Below are 7,958 nucleotides of genomic sequence, written 5' to 3'. Positions count from 1 at the left end.
TAGTCTAAATATCTTGAACCTCCTCTGACCTTGCCCCGTATGATCATTACATCGAGGTCACAGAGCTGAGCGTCCAGTTACACTCTGCAATCTTCCAAGTGAAGACAGCGTACCATGCTAGCAGCGAGGCAGTGTTTATGTTGCATTCGCATGGAATCATCATTTTAAAAGACGAGAGCGCGGCGCTAAAGTTTAGTGAGGTCGGCAGAGAATACGAGCAGAAGAAATAGACGGTGCTGCCTTTTTACTTTGTAAAGTTGCATAAAAAAAAAAAAATTGCCATCCTCCGTGATAAAAAGTACAACCGGATGTTACGCAGGTTGCTCTCAGGAGAACATTTTTAACAGATTGGAATATGCTACATGCGGACTAGTATAGTTGCATAAAATAATACACACAATAGTTATATTTAATTATTTATTATTTACCATCACCACAGCATCATTTCTAAATGAAAGCTCTTGCTTCCCCCATGGTGTCCAGAAGGCGTCCGTCTACTACAGGGGTGTCCAAAGTCCGGCCCGCGGGCCAATGGCGGCCCGCGGTCAGATTTCATACGGCCCGCGACATCGGTCATATAATGTGTTATTTGTGGCCCGCCAGATCTGTCAGAATAAATAAATCATAAAAACTTGAAATACGTAATTCCTCCTTTCTAATGCATCTGGCTCTGCATCCGTGGCGTGAACCCTTCTCGAAACCTATTTGCCATGGCGACGGCAAAAAAAAAGGAGAAAAGTTGACAGTGACGGCCGCCGCTTTCAGGAGCGGTGGGAATTACTAGTGTTTCCGCCCCACTGAAATGTTCTCTATAGAGCCAGATTACAACATAAGTAATGTCAGGTTGTTTTATTCAACTAAACGGTCGTATATTATTGATCGTATCGACACAGCGGCATGTCATTTCTGTCTCTACGTGGTGGCGTTCACACTTCTCCTGGCTCTCGGTATCGCAGCGGAGCTCACCCATGCGCACAGACAGGTGCACATACAGGTGAGCACGCCCAACCCGGCAGAGAGCGCCCAATATGTCGTAGGGAACAGCAAACCGACACCTCAGCTCCCACGGTGGTGAAGACACGTCGTCTCAGAGTAGCTCTCTGCTCCGGGTTCAAGAGCAGACGAGGTGGGGCGGAAACGCAGATTCTTTGTTTCAAGATCTTGTTTGAGAACTTCACAAATTACAAACTACACGGACATAAGAAAAAAAAAAAAACCCCCCGGTTTTTAAAAAATTTTTCCCCGGGGGGTTTTGGGCCGGGAATTTTTTCCCCCCGGGCCCCGTTTTTCCCCCCCAAAAAAAAAAAGGGGTTTTTTTTGGGGGGAAAAAGGGGAAACCCCTTTTAAAAAAAAAAAATTTTTTTTGGAAAAATTTTTTTAAAATTTTTTTTTTTTAAAAGGTTCCTTTTTAAAAAAACCTTTTAAAAAAATTTTTTTAAGGTTTTTTTTAAAAAAAATTTTTTGGGGCCCCAAAAAAAAAAAATTTTTTTTAAAAAAAATTTTAAAAAGGGGGTTTTTTTCCCTTTAAAAAAAAAAAATTTTTTCCCCCCAATTTAAAAAAAAAAATTTTAAAAAAAAATTTTTTTTAAAAAAAAAAAAAATTTTTTTTTTTAACCCCCCAAAAAAAAAAACCCCCCCAAAAAACCCAAATTTTTAAAAAAAAAGGGGGAAAAAAAAAGGGGGCCTTTTTGGGTTTAAAAAAGGGTTTTGGGTTTTAAATTTTTCCCCAAAAAAAACCCCAAAAAAAGGGTTTAAAAAACCCGCCTAAAATTAAACCCCAAAAAAAATTTTTAAAAACCCCCAAAATTTTTCCCCTTCTTTCCCCAAAAAAAAACCCAAATTTTTAAAAAAATTTTTTAAAAAAAAAAATTTTTTTTTTTTTAAAAAAAGGGGCCCCTTTAAAAAACCCCTTTTTTAAAAAAAAAAAGGGAATTTTTTTAAAAAAAAGGGGTTTTAAAACCTTTTTCCCCCCCCTTTCCCAAACCTTTTCCCTTTTCCCCAAATTTTTTAAAAAAACCCCCCCCCGTTTAATTTTTTGTTTAAAAAATAAACAATTTTGGGGGGGTTTTCCCTTTAAAAAAAACATTTTTAAAAAAAAAAACCCCCCTTTTTTTTTTTGGTTTTAAATTTTTTTTTAAAAAATTTTTAAAAAAATTTTTTTTTTTTAAAAAAAAAAAATTTTTTTTTGGGAATTTTAAAATTTTTCCTTTTTTTGGGGTTTTTTTTTTAAAAAATCCTAATTTCCCAAAAAAAAGGGGAAAATTTATTTTTTTTAAAACCCCCCCGGGCCCAAACCCGGGGGGTTTTTTTTAAAAATTTTTTTCCCCCAAATTTAAAAATTTTTTTTAAAAATTTCCCCTTTTAATTTTTTCCCCCCCGTTTTAAAACGCAAAAAAACCCTTTTTTTTTTCCCCCCTTTTTTTTTTTTAAAAAATTTTTTTAAAAAAAAATTTTTTTTTTAAAGAAAGGTTAATTTAAACCTTTTAAAAAACCCCGGGGGTAAAAAAAAAGGGTTTTTTTTTTCCCCCCCAAAATTGCCTTTTCCCCCCCCCCCCCTTTTTTTTCCCCCCGGGGGGGGAAAAACCCCAAAAAAAAATTTAAAAAAAAACAATTTTTTTTTTAAAAAAGGGGAATTTTCCGGGGGGGTTTTCCCCCCCCGGGGTGGGGAGGGTTTTAAAAAAAAAAGGGGAATAAAAAAAAAAGGGTTTTTTTTTTAAAAAAAAAATTTCCCCCCTAAAATTTTTAAAAACTCCCAAAAACCCCCCAAAAAAAAAAAGGGGGGGGCCCCAAAAAAAATTTTTAAAAAATTTTTAAAGGGAAAAAATTTTTTTAAAAAAATTTTTAAAAAGGGGGAATTTTGGGGGCCCCCCCCCCCTTTTCCCCCAAAAAAAAAAAAAAAAGGGTAAAATTTCCCCCCAAAAAAAAAGGTCACCGTTTCATAATGATAAATTAACCAAAATGCCATAGAATTGCCCAGAGATGATGGTCTGGGCAAGATGATGGTCTAGTGCAGCCCTCACATGTAACGGGGCCCCCCTCCTACAGGGTTCGCGCCTCCCCGGTCCTGTGACACCGTTCAGTCCGCTAAGGGTGGGTTTCTTGTAAAGAGCTTTTTCCCGTGACAATTGTCCGAAAAACTCTTTTACAATTTAAAACATTTCACATTTTAATTCGCCCTTCCCGTAGCTTTGTGAAATACGCGGAATGTTGGCGATTTTTAACGCCTCGGCTCTCTGGGCCCCGACATGACGAGTTAGCTCGAGGCTAGCCGGCGAAGCAGGCAATGAACGTCGAGACTTCACAAAAGATAGATAACGGGTTCAACTCAATTCAATTCAATTCAGTTCATTTGTATAGCCCAATTTCACAAATTACAAATTTGTCTCAGAGTGCTTTACAATCTGTACATAGACATCCCTGCCCAAAACCTCGCACCGAACAGGAAAACTCCCAAATAACCCTTCGGGGGAAAAAGGAAGAAACCTTCAGGAGAGCAACAGAGAGGATCCTTTTCCCCAGGATGGACAGATGCAATAGACGTAATGTGTACAGAAGGACAGATTTAGAGTTTAAATACATTCAATGAATGTGACAGAGTGTATGAATAGTTCATAGTAGGCATATTCCACATGGAGACCTCCACATCCATCAGGCGATGGCGGTAAGAGGAGGGCTTCAACAGTGGGCAGTGTCTCAACAGGACAGGGGCTAGTCAGGACAAATTTCCCACGACCAGACCTCATGATCCATCAGGCAGATTGATCTATGTCTCCATAGGGTCCGATGACCATGAGATGAAGTCAAAGGCCCGGGAGAAAGCAGAGTTAGTAACTGTGATTGAGAGATGAAAATTCATCCTGAGAGAAAAAGAGATGGTACTCAGGCATCCTCTCCCGCCAAAGCCAAGCAGCATATCAAGGCTGGACCAGGTGAACCTGATTCAGCCTAACTATAAACTCTGTCAAGAGGAAAGACTTAGTCGACTCTTAAACGAGGTGACTGTTTTGCCCCCATGAAATTAAGCTGGTTCCAAAAAAAGGGGAGCTTGATAACTAAAGGCTCTCATTCTACTTTTTTAAAACTCTAGGAACTACAAGTAGTCCCGCATTTAGTGACGTAGCTCTTGTGCAAAATGGTTTGCTCCTTAAGATATGATGGGGCATCACCATCAAGGCTTTTTAGGTTAAGAGAAGAATTTTAAAGTGATTCGATTTTATGGGTAGCCAGTGCAGAGCAGCTAGTGCAATATGTGATTTTCTTATTTTAGTAGAACAGATGCAGCATTCTGGATCAACTAACTAAGAGATTTATTAGACAGCCTGATAATAAGGAGTTGCATAATCCAGTCTCAAGATTTGCTTTTACAAACGTGGCGTCTCAGTGTTATCAAGTGTAATCTTGTGATGAAAACAAAACCTGCATCTGAATTTGGACAATTTAACCTCAATAACTAATGGCAACGTGCTATTAAATATGGCGACTGGGATATGTTGCATGATGACGTGGGGTGAGGGCTTCAAAGTCCCCTTTTCTAGGGTCAGCCTTTGCTTACGCCACACCTCCTGGTCGCGCCCGATCTCGCTGATCTCGGAAGCTAAGCGGGTTGGGCTGGGCAGTACTTTGGGTGGGAGACTGCCTGGGAATACCAGGTGCTTTAAACATTTTAATCTTCACGCTGAGAAAATACCACAGTCGACAAATGGCGCCCCAAATTCCTGCACCCCACAAATCAAATGTGGCGTGATCAGCTGCAGCCAATCATGGCCAAGCGGAGTAGGCGTTCTGTGCATGGACTTGGGCAGGAGACAGTGATGAAGCATTGCTTTTTTTTCCCGGTGTTGGAGTTGTTGTCTCAGCTGTTTGTTGACCAGTGAAACAGTGTAAAAGACTGGGGGCCCCCGTGTAACTCAGGCTGCACTCAGGGTTATTCCCCTATCCTGACCAGGGGGCCTTTTACCTGCTGTGTCCGACCTGGGGCGGTGCAGCCCTCCTTAAAACCTGGAGGTCCCGGCTCCCCCGGGCCGCCACATCGATCCCAACTTAGGCGGGCACCCCATCGGCATAGTGCGCAGCTCAGAGTCCTGAGCTCCAAAGATCCTGCAGCCTCAGCCTCCCGGTAATTTGGATTACCGCCACCCCCCAGAATCAGGGTTCGAGAAGATTTGGCTTTTACAAAGGGCTGAGTGTTATCAAGTGTAATCTTGTGATGAAAACAAAACCTGCATCTGAATTTGGACAATTTAACCTCAATAACTAATGGCAACGTGACTATTAAGTATGGCGACTGGGATATGTTGCATGATGACAGTGGCACGCTGAGCTGCTTCAAAAGTCCCTTTGCTAGGCTCAGCCTTTTTACGGCCCACCTCCTGGTCGCGCCCCATCTCGCTGATCTCGGGAAGCAGGGTTGGGCCTGGTCAGTACTTGGATGGGAGACTGCCTGGGAATACCAGGTGCTGTAAGCATTTTAATCTTCACGCTGAGAAAATACGCACAGTCGACAAGTGAGCGCACCAACTTCCTGCAGCACACAAATCAAATTGGCGTGATCAGCTGCAGCCAATCATGCCCATGTGGAGCAGGCGTTCTGTGCATGGACTTCGGACAGGAGACAGTGATGAAGCAAGGTTGCTTTTGCTGGTGTTGGAGTTGTTGTCTCAGCTGTTTGTTGACCAGTAGAAACAGTGTAAAAGGACTGGGTCCCCTGTGTAACTCAGGCTGCACTACAGCGCTTATTCACAGGCGGATCCCACTCTGACGCACGGGCCTTTTACCTGCTCCGTGTCCGACCTGGGTCGGTGCAGCCCTCCTTAGCGACCTGGAGGTCCCCGGGGTCCCCGGACCGCCATATCGATCCGAACTTAGTGCGGACACCCGATCGGCATAGTGCGCTGCAGCTCAGAACTCCTGAGCTCCAACGATCCTCCAGCCTCAGCCTCCCGGTAACTTGGATTACAGGCACGCGTCACCGCACCCCCAAAAATCAGGTTGATTCGGGGAAGATTTGGGGTTTTTCAAACGTGACGTCCTCAGTGTTATCAAGTGTAATCTTGTGATGAAAACAAAACCTGCATCTGAATTTGTACAATTTAACCTCAATAACTAATGGCAACGTGACTATTAAGTATGGCGACTGGGATATGTTGCATGATGACAGTGGCACGCTGAAGGACTTCAAAAGTCCCTTTGCTAGGCTCAGCCTTTGCTTACGGCCACACCTCCCTGGTCGCGCCCGATCTCGTCTGATCTCGGAAGCTAAGCAGGGTTGGGCCTGGTCAGTACTTGGATGGGAGACTGCCTGGGAATACCAGGTGCTGTAAGCATTTTAATCTTCACGCTGAGAAAATACGCACAGTCGACAAGTGAGCGCACCAACTTCCTGCAGCACACAAATCAAATGTGGCGTGATCAGCTGCAGCCAATCATGGCCAAGCGGAGCAGGCGTTCTGTGCATGGACTTCGGACACGAGACAGTGATGAAGCGAGGTTGCTTTTGCTGGTGTTGTTGTCTCAGCTGTTTGTTGACCAGTAGAAACAGTGTAAAAAGACTGGGTCCCACTGTGTAACTCAGGCTGCACTACAGCGCTTATTCACAGGCGAGATCCCACTCCTGAACAGCACGGGGCCTTTGACCTGCTCCGTGTCCGACCTGGGTCGGTGCAGCCCTCCTTAGACGACCTGGAGGTCCCGGGCTCCCCCGGACCGCCACATCGATACCGAACTTAGTGCGGACACCCGATCGGCATAGTGCGCCGCAGCTCAGAGCTCCTGAGCTCCAACGATCCTCCAGCCTCAGCCTCCCGGTAATTTGGATTACAGGCACGCGCCACCGCACCCGACGAGAATCAGGTTGATTCGGAGAAGATTTGGGCTTTTACAAACGTGACGTCGTCAGTGTTATCAAGTGTAATCTTGTGATGAAAACAAAACCTGCATCTGAATTTGGACAATTTAACCTCAATAACTAATGGCAACGTGACTATTAAGTATGGCGACTGGGATATGTTGCATGATGACAGTGGCACGCTGAAGGACTTCAAAAGTCCCTTTGCTAGGCTCAGCCTTTCCTTACGGCCACACCTCCCTGGTCGCGCCCGATCTCGTCTGATCTCGGAAGCTAAGCAGGGTTGGGCCTGGTCACTACCTGGATGGGAGACTGCCTGGGAATACCAGGTGCTGTAAGCATTTTAATCTTCACGCTGAGAAAATACACACAGTCGACAAGTGAGCGCACCAACTTCCTGCAGCACACAAATCAAATGTGGCGTGATCAGCTGCAGCCAATCATGGCCAAGCGGAGGAGGCGTTCTGTGAATGGGCTTCGGACAGGAGACAGTGATGAAGCGAGGTTGCTTTTGCTGGTGTTGGTGTTGTTGTCTCAGCTGTTTGTTGACCAGTAGAAACAGTGTAAAAAGACTGGGTCCCGCTGTGTAACTCAGGCTGCACTACAGCGCTTATTGTGGAAGACGTCGTGCCTGGTCCCTGTCCCCAAGAAGTCAACACCATCTGGCCTCAACGACTACCGACCGGTCGCCCTCACCTCCCATGTGATGAAGGTGCTGGAGAGGCTGGTCTTGGCCCACCTCCGGCCGCAGGTGAAATCGTCGCTGGACCCTCTGCAATTTGCTTACCAGCCTCATGTGGGAGTGGGCGGCGCCATCATCTACCTGCTGCTGAGCTCAGTCGCACCTGGATGGAACCGGTGTCTCTGTGAGAGTCACTTTCTTTGACTTCTCCAGTGCATTTAACACCATCCAGCCACTGCTGCTGAGTGAGAAGCTGCGGGTGGCGGTGTGAGCCGTCCACCATCTCCTGGATCACTGACTACCTCACAGGCAGACCAGAGTTTGTCAGAATGGGCGTGTGCTGTCTGGAACGGTGGTCAGTGATGTTGACCCACAGGAACTGTTCTGTCTCCTTCCTCTTCACCCTGTACCAGTGACTTCCAGTACAACACG

General features: G+C 44.8%; 2 non-coding genes across 2 annotated transcripts; both read left to right on the top strand.

Annotated features, from left to right (window-relative positions):
• Nucleotides 1-6,204: 6,204 nt before the first annotated feature.
• Nucleotides 6,205-6,323, top strand: LOC130207668 (5S ribosomal RNA). The gene has a single exon (XR_008834318.1). It is a non-coding gene; the product is annotated as a 5S ribosomal RNA (ribosomal RNA).
• Nucleotides 6,324-7,066: 743 nt separating this feature from the next.
• LOC130207677 (5S ribosomal RNA) lies at nt 7,067-7,185 on the top strand. The gene has a single exon (XR_008834326.1). It is a non-coding gene; the product is annotated as a 5S ribosomal RNA (ribosomal RNA).
• Nucleotides 7,186-7,958: the final 773 nt, after the last annotated feature.

This window comes from Pseudoliparis swirei, chromosome 17, assembly GCF_029220125.1.
Source record: "Pseudoliparis swirei isolate HS2019 ecotype Mariana Trench chromosome 17, NWPU_hadal_v1, whole genome shotgun sequence".
Lineage (NCBI taxonomy): Eukaryota > Metazoa > Chordata > Actinopteri > Perciformes > Liparidae > Pseudoliparis > Pseudoliparis swirei.
Note: the sequence above shows the minus strand (reverse complement) of the source record. Positions and strands in the feature narration are given on the sequence as shown.